The following is a 16,314-nucleotide window of genomic DNA, read 5'->3' on the forward strand; positions in this document are numbered from 1 at the left end:
TTCAGTTAACAAGAACACATAATGAAATCATACCTAAGGCAGGGCAGTTACGGAGCAATACACGCAGATTTGTCGCACAGTTTTACTTTTCCCATGGGGAAAAAAAAAAAAAAAAAGTGTGATCACCACTAAAGCACCTTCAACACACTGATTAGGCCTACAACTTACCTACATCTTACCTCTGAAACAACACCTGGGGGCTGAAAATATTGTCCATAGGCTGAGCTCACTGGGTCCATTCCTCTTCCGTAGTAGTACCAGTGTTGAGGTGAGGAATTTGCCCGTCTCCATTGCTTGAAACACCTGCTGAAAGAGGACTCTAAGCCTGCCCATACCATGCCTACACCACACTTCACAGACTGTTAGCTGCCCAGTAAAAGAGCCTGCTGAGGACTCGTGCTGTCTCCAAGCCTCCCCATGCCCTGGTTCCCTATCTCCCCTCTCATCACGGAAGAGGGGAGACGCTCCTTTTTAGCAGCAACCTCTGTTTCTTCCTGATATTGGTAACGGTGACATGTCACAGAGGAAGATCACTCTCTTATTTAATTCTCATGAAGTAAAACCCAGCCTGGGAGGGAAATACACCATCTTAATCCTCCCACCTTAGTTTCATCCATTCAGTGCTACAGGTATGGGGTTTGTCTCAGCTTTTTACCTCTCCCTTACCCTATCTCCCAAGCCTACCTTATCAGAGGTCAGCATCCTTTCTGGTTGTAATGCCGCATTAAGTAGAGTGTCAAGGTTTTTTTTTTTTTTCCCTTTTGCATCCCTGTTTGAAGAGGTACTTATTTTGCCAAGCAACACTCAAAGGTAATTTTAGCAAAATCAGAGGGTCACACTGAAAACTGTGTCCTGCTATTGGATATGCACAGAGCCTTTGTTGTATGCCAGCAGTTAAAACAGAAGCCATGTCATCAAAACCCTTACCCTCTTGTATAAGCATTACATGGTATCAGTTGTTAGTGAAAGGATGCGTTCATTAGTTCTGTTGATCCATCAGCCTGGGCTCACCCAGCTTGATGGAGCAGTAGCTGTCCACAGATACCACTTTGTATGTAATTCAGCTCCTTCTCCGGTGATGCTTTGCCGGTGGTCAGCCATAAAGCAATGTCAGCCATTAGCTGGTCATAGTAAAGGTTCAACTCAGCACCCACCTAAAAAGAAAAAAAAGGCTTTATGGTTTACAATAGTAACAGTGAAGATGACAGTGATCACGTTCACATCTTTCTTCATGATTATCTGTTTTACCGGCATGTCAAAATCATGAGAAGGCCCATTCTTCATGGGCTAGAGAATTCTTCCAGAAGTGGAGGAAGGCACTGGATCACTAGAATTCACATGCATTTTCTTTTGTTTGGGAAATTCACTCTTCTAGGTCTTCCTAAGGGTCCCTCACCATGCAAGAAAGCATGCAATAAACATGCTACACAGGAACACTTATATGCCGGCACTGGGAGCGTCCCTGCTTTTACTACTTCCATGTTATGCATTATTTTAACACAGTTTATTTGCATCTATGAGACTTCTCAAAATAAAGAAGAAAATATGTCTCCAATAAACACTGTATTGAAAGCTATGTAAATTGGTACAACTCACTGCAGTTCTGTTCTGCTAAATGACTATGCATTTACTAGGCACTGAAGGTGGTTTGCATATCAGATTGAGCTTATACATTTTTATTGTTATTAACATTTTACTAAAGATAAAGAACTCTTGATCCAATGACTTACACAACCGAGAAGGTCACACACATTTGCTGTAGTTGGAGGCGTAGGTCTGATAAGCTTCAACCCTGCAAATTCTTGCAGAGACACCTGTAATTTGGGAAAGTATTTTATTATCATGGTGCATCAGCACTCAGCAATCCAGAAGCTCTGTAGTAACTCACAGAATCGTGATGGAGACGTTCACTTTCATGCAGGAGAGGGGATGGGAGTTACTCTACTCTTCGTCCTTCGGTGGCTGATCAGGTCTTCACAGCTCAGTCGTACTGAGCTGGGCTGCAGCCTTTCAAATGCTTACGCATGTTCATTCATTTCTGTGCTTCATCATGTTCTAAAGTTAAGAGTATCTATCAGTACGAACAAACAGGATTTCTTGCATAGCTACTTTTCATCCAGGAGGTAATGTTAATAAACCTTGAGACTGGCCTTAGTATATCAAAGAGGTGCTCCTGACAAAGCTCCCCCAGTGCAAAATATTAAAAAAACTAAATGGATGTAAATGAGGAGACCACACTAAGAGGTTTTAAAACTGTTACAGGATTAAAAATGGCATATGGTGAAAGTTCTTAAATAAAAGGAAAGTACAAGAAAGTATCTAAAAGTTACAGTGAGACTTCCTTGAATAAATGTTTATAAATTTTATCAAACAACTCATCATTTTGACAGTTTTCCATAAACCCCGGGAACATGCAAAGCATTTAATTTATTTGTGGCAAGATAAAGATAATGAGTAACATTTTAAAAGTTTATTAACATAGAATGTCCTGGCACAGTCAAACTTGCATCCTTCTATTGTTTAACTTATATTTTCTAAGAACTCAAAAAAGTTAGCCTTACAAAAGTAAGTTTCTGCTTGCAAAAGTCTTCAAAATGATCCTCGTCATCTGTATTCATACAAATGCAAACGAAACGAACGGAGCATAAACTAAACTGGATATAAATGCCACCAGTGCCTCAAACTGAAAAAATACTCGTATGCAGCAGAAAATATAGCTCCAATATGGAGACAACAGACTGCTGTAGTAGGCCATGTCAAGAATGCTAAAACAACAACAAAAAAGTAAATTATAACGGAAATGCCGATGCCATCTTAACGATGGGATTTCCAGCAGAAGCTATTCAAGAGGCCGTAGGCCAAGCAAACAGAGGAAAGTGGCATATGCTTGTACTCCTTTTTGTTACTTTGCTGCTGTAAATAATTTGTCTTCCAGAGATAATAAAAATTATTTTGTGTGAGTTATGTGTTTTTGTGTTAGGTTTACCCTTGAACATCTGCTGTGTCTGATAAATAATAAGAGCTAATGAAATCACATGAAGAGTGACATATGTGAGGTACTTCTTTGTTTTCAATTTGTGAGACAAACCAAACCCTGCCTTTTGCCTGGCTGCTATACTAGCTAATAAATGCAACAAACGAGGAGTACTTGAGAAATATTTTATAAAAAGGAAGATTGATGATCGCAGATGAGGATGGACCCTCTCTGTACTACACAGACAGCTGCTTTGCATGCGCAGAAATTCTCGATCCCACCCCCTGCCCCCCCCGCAAAAAAAGACACGCTTATTTTGACGGAAGATTTTTCCCTCCAGCCAGGATGCAGTTCAAAAGCAGCTGCCTCTACCAAGCACAGAAAGGCAAAGGCTCGCATTTTTGCTAAGAGACAAGTTTCCAGCAGCATGCGTCCTGTAAGATCATCACTTCACCTACTGAGACTCTAACCCCGTGAGTTCATTCCGCCTGCTGCTGGTCTCGTTTCCCAGCAGAATTTCCCCCAGGACTTGTTTTGGGTGACAACTAAAGGCTTAAAAACTCAAGAGGCGAGGTTTGAGGAGTGAAGTACCTCACGTCGGAGCCTCCTCTCCTTCACGTGGGTGCCCTCGTTCACACTCAAAGGAGCGAGAGGAGACGAAGGGCCATTAATTTTAAGTCACCGATAATAAAAAAAAAGTTACAGCTTGTGGAAAATGACCAGACAGACAAGCTGCTGTGTGGGGCAGGTGCTGGCAGGTGGCAGTGTTGGGAGACCAGAGCCCCGCAGCCGGCAGCGGCAGAGCAGGGATGAGCTGGGGCTGCTGCCGCAATTAACCCGAACCGCAGCTCTGGCTGGAGCGAGCTCATCCGTATGTGCTAATGCCTTGCTCCTACACGAGCGAAATGCTCTCTTGGTTTGTTCGCAGGATGTACTTTTCCTTTGTGCTCATCTGGCTTTGGCTCTACAGGGCGTTCGCTTTTACTGTCCCTGCAATTAGTGCAGCATACCTTACTGGATCTGGAAGCAAACCAAAAGACAGTTTTACAAAGAACACCTCTTTGTTGTTATTTTCCAGATACAAAACTTAAGCAATGTAAGAATTACCTTTTTTTTTTTTTTTTTTTTTAGTGTTTGGGTGTTGTTTTTTTTCTTTTTCTTTTTTAGGTTTTTGGGGGTGGTTTTTATTGCAGGTTTTTGGGTTTGCTTGGGGTTTTTTGCTTGGGTGTTTTTTTTGTTTGTTTGTTTGGTTTTTTTTTTTTAAAATTGGCTATGCAACATTACAGCTGGTATGGGTACGAAATCCTCCCTATTATTTCTTCTTTAAACAAAGCACACTCGATTAGCATTAATACCTGATCTGTCCTACTGACTGACTACCACACGTATAAAGAGCAATGGACTGCCAATCATAAGCAGTCTTTTTCAGCTCCAACCACCAGGATATGTTCAGATAATATACATGAGCAAATCAGGGTAATCCTGCACTGATCTGTTGAAACTTCTGCTAGTTATGCAGTTCCACAATGAGCAATATAGCCATTCCTAAAGAAGCAATACTACAAGATTTCATAGTTATACTGAACTGCCCGCCAATCTGACTAATTAAACCCTGGAGATTCTGCGTGTGCTTAAACCCAAAAGTAGACAAGAGTACAGAAAAAAGCAGAAATAAGCAAGTATACTAGCAACAGCAAAGGAGAAATCTGTTAAAAACCTGTCTCATTTTGCTACCAATTCACCCAGGTCAGATTAATCTCAGACCTTCAGCAAAAAGAAAACACACAGCCACTTGGGCAAGAGAAAAAAATGTACTTCCAGAAGGCAGTGTAATTCATCTGCCTGCCTCTCAGCTATCTAAGGCTCTTTCAAGGGGAGATGAGAGCATCATTAAATGTGCCAGAAGTGGGCTTTCGGTGTCATTACGCAGATCTGCAGGGGGTTTCTGCCAAAGCCCCAGGGTCTCTGACAGTAGCATACCTCTAAATACATCATTTAGAAGCAGGAGGTGAGCTGAGACAAGCAATATTATTTACTTTAGGAAAGTATCAGTCACGTGTCTTGTATATATTAGCAGGTTAAATCCAAGAGGGTCAGCTGAATTACTTGTGACCAAAGATGACAATTAACCAACAGTTTTAGGGCTTCACAGAATTTTAAATAGGTATTTACATGTGGTATATGCTGTTTATTTTAGGTATCTTTAAACGTAGACTCTGAAGCCTCAAGGTAGTGGCTGGCAGGTATTATGACATACAAAACGATGTCTTGCAAGAGGCTGGTTGGTGATAAACTATTTTCAGAACAGAATTTGTGGCTTTGGGGATTTGGGATTTTAATTAAGCTAGTTTGAAAAATCAACACAGCTATCGCTTTACCAAGTCACTTCAAATTCTAACTGGTTTTAAAATTATTAGGTTTTGATCAAATTTTCTTTAATATTCTTATGTTTTGATCAAATTGCAGTCAGTCTGTATGGCTGTAGTGTAGTTTGTATCAGCATCGAAGTCCGATAATAAATAAGATAGCTATTATTAAACAAAAAGAACATTTCAGTGCTGGAAGTGCTTTGGAAACTGCTCGCCATGCTCACAGACAATATAATTTAGACTCTTCCCTGGGAAACATTCACACATCAGAGTAGCCCCGATGGGGTCAATAAAAATAATGACATCATGGGCAGAAGGGCCTCCTGTAAGCACTTGTTGCAGCAGGTCCCCAGAGGAAGCCAGGATAATGCCATTCAAAAGTGGGGTGACTACAGCATCCAGGTGCCCCTGTGTTCAGGTTCACTCTGTCTTGGCTTACCCAAGGAACAGGTCTCTTCTCCCAAGGGGGTGCATCTCCTGGGGCCCCCAGGAGGAGGAATTTGGGTCTGCAGCCCTCCGAAAGCGGCAGCACTGAGTGCTGTGCACACAGCCAGCCACACCTCTGGCCTGGGGGGATGTGATTGCAGTCCCAGAAGCAGGCAAGGACAGTCCAGCTGGCTGCAACCTGTTTAGTTAGCCCTCACATTCAAACTGGCACCTGACCTAAATTAATCCACAAACTCAGCTAAGCAGCTGTCAGTGTCTAGGGTCTCCCAGGCTTTCCTTGGGAGCCAGTGGTTTCATGGAAGCTAGGCAGAAACAATCCCAAAAGTCCAACTGGAAACCTTCGGAGAAAAGGCGTGAAGACTGCCCTTGTACTTACAGACTACACCAAGCAAGCTGCGTGACCTGGCTGCCCGCTGGCATTGCTCCGATGGCTTGCTTGGGACGTGCACAGCGTGGAGCAGGTGGAGCAGGATGGAGACCCCAACCTCTCCCCAAGAGATCATCCAGGATGGTATTTCTTAACTTGCACAGTTACTTTCATAGATGGACTTGTTTTGAAGCATGCGTTTACCTTCATAAATGTTCATACTAAGAAAGAAAAATATCAAATAATAAATCACAGAGCTGAGGGTTTCGTCGCCCCACAGTGGAGCTGCTTTCAGTTCTGTTGTGCCAGAAGTAATGAAAGCAACCGGACATTTTAAAGAACATTTCTGTGCATCTTTATTCAAAAATAAAAAATCATCCCTGCACTCCAAATGATGATGCATTGACATCTAAGCGTTCCACAAAACAACAATACAGGCCATCTATTAAAGAAAGTAACATTGTGAGCACCAGCCAGTGCTCACAACAGTTCCACGCTTTGCTTTTGGATCCACTCCAACTAGATGAATAGACAGCACAATTCCCAAAATGCAGGAATTTTGCTGCTATGAAGCACTCAGAGGACAACAATCAAGCCTCAGCTTTGTAATGATAGGATTTCAAAAAATGGCCATTTATTTCAAAATAGTCTCTGTGGTTTCTAAAGTTGTTTTTCTGTAGAGCGCACAGAGGACAAAATGCACATACTTTCACAGGCTTTCAGCTGCTGGCCCAAGTGCAGAAAACGATTAAGACAAGACAGTTTGAATTTACATGATGCAAACTAGAAGAAACGAGGAAGAAAAGATGGCTCTGAAAGCTGTACTTTGTTTTCTCCTAGAAGAGGTGCAATGCAAAGTATTTTTTCAAAGCTAGCAAAATCCAGCCAGATTGCAAAGGTATGAGCACGGGAGCAACCAAACAATAGCTCTATTCACCCGCAAACAAATTCTCCATATCTGGAGTCTTACTTTCTGGGTTCCCAGACTGAGCCACAAGCCTTGAGTTTAATTGGTGTATCTAAAAAAATGAGCACAATCCAAATTATCAGTTAGTTTTGATAATGCAGGCCTTAGCGAGGGAAAGGACAGGGACTGAGCCAAGCCTAACAGAGACCGTGTGGTACATCAACCCCAAAATATCCCCGTGGGCACACAGTGAAGAGAGAGAGATGGGAGCCTGTAGGGAGAGGCAAAAAAACTATTATACTGGCTTATGAGTATTTTCTAAGCACCACCTGATGGTGGTGGAAAACATATAAAGGGGAGGCAGATGACAGCTCTGATTTGAGCCAGGTGGAGGCACGGAGCTGGGGGAATCCGTGGCAAGTCTTGGGGGATGCTGGCACAGCCTGACCGCAGACGCAGCCTCTGCTGGAGTCGTGTGCTGGAGCAGGAGATTTACCCTTGAGAAATAAAACTCAGCACCCCCGCTTCTGCCCTGTTCAGGAGCACAGAGGAGCCTGTGCATGCGTGGGGAGAGGGGGAGAAGGGCGAGTGCATGGCTCTGGGGCTGCCCAAGCACATTCTCAGAGCCTTGGCTACCCCAGTTTTGGTTTGTCCTAGGTGAGACTCAAACTCACAATCTTCTCCCCACAGGAGCCACGTGACTAACCGTCTAGCCCCGAGTAACGATGAAGTAGGCACGAGAAATCAAGGAGAAGGGTGCTGCTCTTGCTTATACCCTCTGGCTGTTTTTTTCCCCTGACCAAATATGTCCTCTGACCACCCTACTAAATTTACCATTTTGGAAACTGCTCCGCCACACCCACTGCATGCTGAATCAGAGAGAGTTATACAACTTTGCTATTTACAGGTGGTTTGATCTGCTTATCTCTGTTGTGCCGCTCCCTTCACTTGCAGTACTGCGCGGCTGCTTTTGAAGGAGAGGTAGCTATCAACAGGGGTAGAAGTGATACAGAAGAAGAATAATTTGTCTTTAAACTTGGTGAATAAAAATTTACAGTAGTGAGGACAATGACCAGAGAGAGAGAAGAATGAGTTTCAAATCAGAAGTCAACGTGGAAATGATTTGGTGACAACCTTCATACAAAAAGTCACAGTGCATGCGGGTTTCCATGTATATTACCACAAAGCCTCCCCCAGCTCTACTACAGCAACCCAAATAAACAAACATACAGGTAAATGCCTGAACTCCCTTCCTAGCTTAGCCACAGAGGGACGGACATGCCCACTGGTTTGAGACCTAAGAAGCCTAACTTGGCTAAACACTCAGGATTCAGATTTGTGTACTGGATGTCTCCAATGACAGAGGGGTGGAAGAGCATTTGTAGAAATTGCCTTTCTGGCCAGTGCAATAGGTCTGAACAAGTAGGACCAAACTGTATTTTTGTGCCTAATAGTTTTTGTGCCATCAAAATTGTCAAGCTGAAGGTGGGAAGCTCACCAGGCTTAGCAATCAGGTCCTCTCCCGGCATGCTGTAAAACTGGAAGCCAAAAATCAGTGGCCAGGTTTGAAAAAGTTGATCTTAACGAGAAGCAAGAAAGGTTAAATGTACTAACTCTGTTACTCATTGGGATTTATTTGCTACGTTCTAATTTTAACTTTGGTTAGCCCAATAGAAGGTATCACATCACCGTCTGGGTAGCTGTCCTACAAAAAACAATGCAGCTACCAACTTTCCTCCGCTGGATGACATACTTGGGCAGTAGCCCTTTATAAAAAGCTTCAACTTCTTTAGGGCACATTTGGTTTTCCATTCATTATTTTCCTGATGCTGAAAGCAAAGTTATTCATCCCAGAGAAGAATAGCTACATTGTATTTCAAAGGTTTAACCAAAACACTCGTTTTGCTGCAAATTTTCCTCCTTTCAGGATTTTAAAACACATCTACAAAGTGGCTGCTCGGCAAAATCATCAATTTATGGTCAATGGGATCTGGTAGGAAAAAAGCAGCAAAAAGGAAAATAAATGAATGACGTGATTGCAAGAGTGACTGATATCTACAAAAGTGTGGACGACGACAAGGATTAAAAGCAAAGGAAGGACTCCTCTCTCCATGAGATGAGCTAATGAATGCTGAATGTGGAATGACTTTGTTAAAAAAGAGACAAAAATAGAAAAATAAAATAAATTCTTAATACGCTAAGTGTGTATCATCCACAATCTATAACCACCTACACATCACAACTCTCTTCCACCTTCTTTTTGCCAACCTCACCTGTAGCACTTCCATAGAAGACCACCCGTTACCTTCTCCATTCCTGCTTGCCTGCAGTGAGGAAGTATCATCCGTTTCTGCTGGGACCTTGCTTTCCTGTGATTCTCTGCCTCTTGAATCTCAGCGGTGTAGGATTAGAGAGGTACAACTGACACAGCAAAGATAAACCATAAGCTATTCTGAAAGGCCAGACATATTATCCATATTCTTCTTTGGCTGTTTGGTCACAGAAACATTCATTTTCAGTCTGCTTTTACTGAGGTCAAGCTGGTTGTTATCACTGCATCCAGTCCTGCTGCCTGACCACCAAACACCTGAAGGTACTAATCCTGGGGGCACAGTCTTACCCAGGTGAGCCAGGATTCCTCTTCTCAGGAGAACACATTTCTCTGTGGCAGCTGGCACGGGAGCTTTAGGACACAATCCTGCTGGGAATCAGAGAGTTAAGTGAACTTTCCAGCTCCCTGGGTCTCCTCTTCCTCCTCCCAGGGCTCCTGGTCACTGCCAGAAGGGGCAAATCCCAATGGGCACAACACTCTCCTCACAGTCACTGACCTCCTGACTGCTTTTGGGACTTGCACCCTGAAGTCTGCAAAGCAGCTGTCCAGTGTCATGATGAAAGATACTCGTTGCACCACCATGACACATCTAGTTAATGCTGGAACATGGCACTCAAATATGCTGCCAAGAGAAACTCTTTGTTTCTACTAGATCAGAAGCAATCACACCATGTTAACCAAGCTGTATTCTCACCAGTTACGCTCATTGCTCAAGCAGAAGGAAGACACTACACATCCAGACAGCTGGAAAAAGCAATTCCTGTTATATATGTAGCACCTTGACTGTTCTTCAATATTTAGGGATCCTAACTGCCTCCACTTCATTATACCATCAGGGGAAGAAAAAGTACAATAATCCCCTTTATGTCTCTTGTAATTGAATCCAACCATGATTATAATATACCGTGGATACTCAAAGTAACTATTAATTATTGAATGCTTGCTTCATAATGAATTGGAATATCATCTGTTAAAGACCGACTTCTTCATAACACTTCTTCTAACACTTCCAAGATGCTGTGAAACTGGTCTATCCTTTAAAATGAATAAAGTAATAAAATCAATACAATAAAAACTCATTTATTTCCCAAACACACTGTAGACTCTGCAATATGCCTCACCAGATTTAGCAAAGTAAGGAGGACTGGTCCAAGCCATCCTTGGATCAAAATCTTTGTTGTTTCCTAAGGTTGTCTAAGAATAGCACCTATGCTACATTCATTAACAATGATAAAATGTCTCAGTATAATGCGAGGAGACTGGAGGTGCCAATTTTTGAGTAGTACATGAAATTCAGGAAATAGTAATAATAACAACAGCAACAATTTGGAGAAACCATGGCAACTTTTTAAAAGATAGAGGGCCAAGCTTTCTGTTGATCAAATGCCAAATTAAGTAAGTGCATTCTTCTTAATAGAACGTGTCCTGGAAATACTTCCCTCCCACACTCTCTTGGTTGGGGAGCAGAAGGGGACCACGCTGTTCATTGCTTGATTTCCTAAACTATTTAATAGTTCTGCTTTGGTTGTTGAAAAGCTGCTATACATCATCCTGAGAGTGACTTCATCTCATAAGTGGCTGAAGTAACATGTATAAAATGCTCTGGGGTTTTATTTTGCAAGGGCCTATTTCCCATGCAGCAATCACTCTCTACAGAGAAGCAACCACTTCTGGGGTGGAATGCAGCTGCTATTTAATTAATACTGACTAGCTAACCCTCACGCATATTGTATTTTGGAATAGTACCTTTTGGAGCAACCCGCATAATTTATTACATCATCTAGCTAGGAGTTAAATAGCGCTTATGTGTCATCTTATTATGAAATGCAGCCTCCAGTAGAAGAGTATGGATGCTCTCCTGTCAAAAATCAATGGCAAAATACTCAGTTAAATTCAATGAAAGTAGATTTGGGCCTCTAATCAGGTTACAGTAATGACTCAGGATGACTGACCTCCCTACAAGATTTCTGATCAGGCAACAGCTTACATAATCGGAACAGCTTTTATCTTGTTTCTGCAGCCAAATACACTGTCAGTCTGCACCCAGCTAGAGCTGTGGTAGAGGGTGAGCTATGATCTGCAATGATCATTCCCACTTAGGAAGCACTCCAAGTCTCTATTCAGCTTATAAAGATGAATCAAAATATCTTATCAAACACTGTTATCATTTTCCTCTGGAGTCTTAACTGGTTTTGCCAAAAATAATTTCCAAAAGAAATATTTTTTTATTTTGAGAGTGTAGTGTTAAAGTGGTGCTAGCAAACAAGTGAATAATACAATATGCTCATGCTCTATCAAATGGAAAATACTCCCATTAGAGCTAATATCAATTCACTTGCTGTAGCCTGAGGGTGTGGATCTCTTCCAGGGCTCCTGGTTACTTTTGCAGTTTTTTTCCTGCTACAAAAACATGATTTTGCTCAATCCTTTAATTTTAAAAATGCGGATGGATACTGAAGTCTTCAATACAGCAGGTTCATCTGCAAGCACGGATGCCTCATACACACATAGTAAATCTAAGCACATGACAGTGCATGCAAAGGAAACGTCAACCTACAATGAGGGCTTATGAAAATATAATGGCATTGTACTCCCTTTCCTGCTTTCAACAACATGAAACTCTTGGAAAATACCACAGTATTTTAAAATAACAATTATACATATTTAAATGTGCTTGCATGGTGCATTTATTTGTACTCCTTACTATAGCAGATGTAAAGATACAGCAATCAGGACACATTGTCTGAGAACTCCAGGTCAAATCAATTACTGGGCTATGCTTCCATCCCATGATTAGTCAAATCACTTGCCATACATCTAATGCTAAAAGGAGTGCTAGGTGTCTCTGCTGTGATCTGCTGGTCTCCTGGATAAAGCATATTCATATTTGATACTATCAAATTAGCAGCTTCTATACAGCAAACAGCTAGCTATCTTGCAAAGGAGAAGGACAGAAATAATCATTCCTGATGCTACTGGCCATTATAAGAATTTGCAAGACAGAAGACAGACAAGTAGGGAGGAGTTTCAGACTCTAAAATAAGCAATGTCTTTCAGTCTTTATATGAATATCAAACTTGTGTTGAACTTGGTCTACTACAATATTAGAATAAATTCTCACAGAAACAAGGCATTCAAAAGATCTATTCTAGTTGGGTCACTTTTGCTAATTATAAACCCAGCCCTGTAATACCAAGTGCCTCGGCCTCCCAGTTGTTTCAACAGGACCTGAGGGCATTCTGTCCCTTCAAGAGGATCAAGGCTCATGAACTAGCAAAAAACTACGCAAACTTTTATCTTTGAGCTGCAAAGGAACTAAGTCACCTGCAAACAGCATATGAAGATATCACATAAATACTGGAAGAACCTTATGCTAGAAGGGAGTAAATGAATAAAGCAGCATGATGTCAAGGGGTAACTACAAACAAGGCTATGGGAAACAAAGCTCATTTCAAATAAAGAAGCGATACAGAAGCTTGGTTTCAGGAGCACATCGTATTTTACAGCACCTTTGCAGCAGTTTTTTAAATAGATTATTTATAAACAGGATATTCTGATATGAAGGAAAGATACTTATTCAATATAATGCATACCCTGTATTTTTTTTATGCTGGAAGGATTTCACACAAAAATACAATCTCTGCTCAGCAATTTTCAGTTTATGGCAGGAAATTGCTCTTTATATGCAATATAAGAATATTGAAACTTATCTCTAATGCTCGCTGTACAGTAAATGCTGAAGAAGAGAAAAAGACAAGACATTATAAAGTGAAACCCAGCCCCTTGAAAGTAAAGAAATGCTGGTTTTCTGTGTCATAGTTTAATAATAGTTGGACAGAAGTATCAATCTGGGGCTGGAAACCACAGTCCTAGTTTGAACTCAGCATTGTGTTCAAAAGCCCAAAAGATCAGCAGAGCCCAGACCTCCAGATTTTGGTCATCAGAGTAGTAATTGTTTTAATCTGTTTTTCTAAATTGCAACAGCACAAAAACAAAATGAAAGAAAAGCACTTGGACAATAACATTCAGAAAAGAAACTCTACCGAGAAAATAAACTCTAGAAGTATTTACCTGTTTAACAGAAATAAAACATATCTATTTTACGATAAGACTTATTTGAGAAAATGCATTTCAAAGTGCGATAGCACAAATATAATAAAGTTGCCATGACTCACAGCGTGGTTTTTCAAAATGTCACAAAATTCCTTTTAAACATATGTATACAAAATTGATTTCAATAAAATGATCATTTAAAATTATTTTTATCTGTGAGCCACCTAAATATATAAAATTCTCCTCAAATAGCTAAACGTGCAGACAGGCTGCATATTTAAGCTGACCAGAACAGCTGATCAGGCATTACTCTAAAATCCTATTCAGAATAGTTTGATTGGCCAGCAATGTCTGTCTTGGCCTCAGAAACATCACTGATGAGAACCAAACATTTGGTCCCCCCAAACTAGCAATGTTTCCTTACATTTTTCAGTTGGCCAACTCTCTAACTTCAAAACTTCCTGTAATTGGCCTGTTTTTTTTCCAGCCAAAAAGAACTTTCTTAAAAATTCAAACTACATTTGCGAACTGCTAAGAATTACTTTACAGTATTTCCTCTTCACCTGCTGCGTAAATGACTACATTTCAATGACTGACTTCCTCTGAACTAGATGGACTACTTGGCATTGGGGGAACTAAGTAATTTTTACTCAGTACAACTGTATTTCTCTTTTAAATCCTGATGATACTATCAAATACCACAATTTAGTGCAATATACAAAGAGGTCATACATTACTACTATAGACAGTTCTACCTTTTTTTTTTCCCCTCTTTATTACCACTATGTTTTTCTGTAAAACTATTCTCATGAGACCTCATCCTACAAAGCATGGAGCAGAAAAAGCAAATAAGAGTGCTTCTGAGCCTTACTTCTTAAAATGACAGAAAATAAATTAAGTAAGAGTGGATGATACAATTTACCTTAGTGCCTACTCGTTGTTTACCCTAAACTCCCAATGAAGCCAGGCAGCTCTGAGCACTGGGATCACATTCAATAATGGTAATGATGACAGTAATATATTTCACAAAAGTCTCATAGTAGTGTGCTTTCCAGCTATATTATACGCCTATAGCTTAGAATTCTTTGGTCCAGGATTCTACACCGTTCTGGTACGGGCTTTCAGTAGTAACTATGGTTGATTTTTCTAGATTACCTAGTGGTCACTGACAAGAGGACAAAAGAAGATTTGAGATCTATAGTTAAAGTTTAAGCCTAATAGCAACAGTAATTGATTAGTTCTCCATGGATTTCCTTTGGTCATTGAGATGTGTACAGAGACTACAGGAGATTATTTTATTGTGTAATTTTCGCAGCGCAGCAGGGGTACCTTGACAATGGGTTGGATACCACCCTCCTGACAAAAACCATGGGGGAGGGATCAGAGTGAAGAAAACAGCCAGCAGAATCACTCTGTAAGAGGTAGGGGGTAGGATTTTTCCTTCCTGGGAAAGAAGCAAGATTTCTGGCCCCACAACTTGTAGATATCTGAGGTCTCCTGGGGGACAGAGTCATTTCTTTTGGGAATCACTGCCCACTTCAGTCCTAGAGGTATCAGAAGCCTTACCCAGTTCCCTGGCCATTTAGCTCTATTTAATAGCTAACATGTTGAAAAAGGCTCCATGAAACATGGTTATATCATGTTTACTGAGCAAGAGTAGGACCAGAGGGTTAAGCAGCAGATGCACAAGTGGTTCAAAGCTGCTTTTGTTTTGGCGGTGGATGCAAAGAGGTATGGAGATGATGAATGTTGATGACAAGACATCCTGGAAAATAATGTCTCCTTTTAATCCACTGATCAAGTCTAGCACAGACCACAGCAACTGTTACAACCTCTGCTGAAACAGCACAAAAGTGAGTTGGAGGGACCTCTTCTACAGCTAGAACAGGAGTTAGTGAACCCCTGTTGAGGAAACCAACAGGAGCGTGGGATGCAGAAGATGGCTCATGCAATTGCATCCACCAGAAACTAAGCCGAGACCAGTAGCGCTTTTTGTATCTGGCATCCAAAAGATTGCAACTTATATTTTGGTATGAATCAGCAACAGTCAGGAAAGGCCTTGTTCAAATGCCAGCTTGACCCACTTGACCCAGGTCTTGGTTATTTTCAAGTTCCGAGTATCTTTTACTGGTATCTCAACTCTCTCTGAGGAGTGACGCTTCCAAACCCTAGGCCAAGGTCCTCTCAAAGGTCACCTCAGTTGTTGGGTGTTGCATTTCAGGCACCTTGCATGGACCTGACTTTCAGAAAGCGAATACTCAGCACTTTCTAAAAACTCAACCCTCAAAACACCCTCCACCTGGATTAATAAAAATTAAGGCACTCAAAAATTGCTAGTTATTTTTTAAAATCTTACCCATAACTAGAAGAGACTGATTGACAAGAAAAACAGAAATCACAGGTAACCGTTAAAAGATCCATGTGTTGCTGTGCTCAACGTACTTAGTGTAAACTTTATTTACATTCATAGTGACATATTTTGTGGTAAAAGGGTTTGCCCTTTATGTCCAGGAACCATATTTTACTCTATATCTCTAGAGAGCAGGAATCTGTATGAGCAATGAGGGGGAAAAAAAGTTGATGGATTACCAGTTTTTCTTCTGGTTGTGAATTCAGCTGTCTGGAATCGCGAATGTTAGTGCAGGAGGAAACAAGATAGTTATCTTTTGTCAAAACTGTGATATAACAAATGTTAATATAATCTCAAAGGGAGGTATAGTTCAGAATATCTTTAAAAAAAAAAAAAGATAAAACATATCCTGAAACAAAGGTTGCTTTTAACTATGTGTAAACAGTCTTTGATCAATCAACTGAATCCTTAGAAAGGGCTGATATATCGCAAAACATAACACAACACTCCTACCA

The sequence above is a fragment of the Pelecanus crispus genome, chromosome 2, assembly GCF_030463565.1.
Source record: "Pelecanus crispus isolate bPelCri1 chromosome 2, bPelCri1.pri, whole genome shotgun sequence".
Lineage (NCBI taxonomy): Eukaryota > Metazoa > Chordata > Aves > Pelecaniformes > Pelecanidae > Pelecanus > Pelecanus crispus.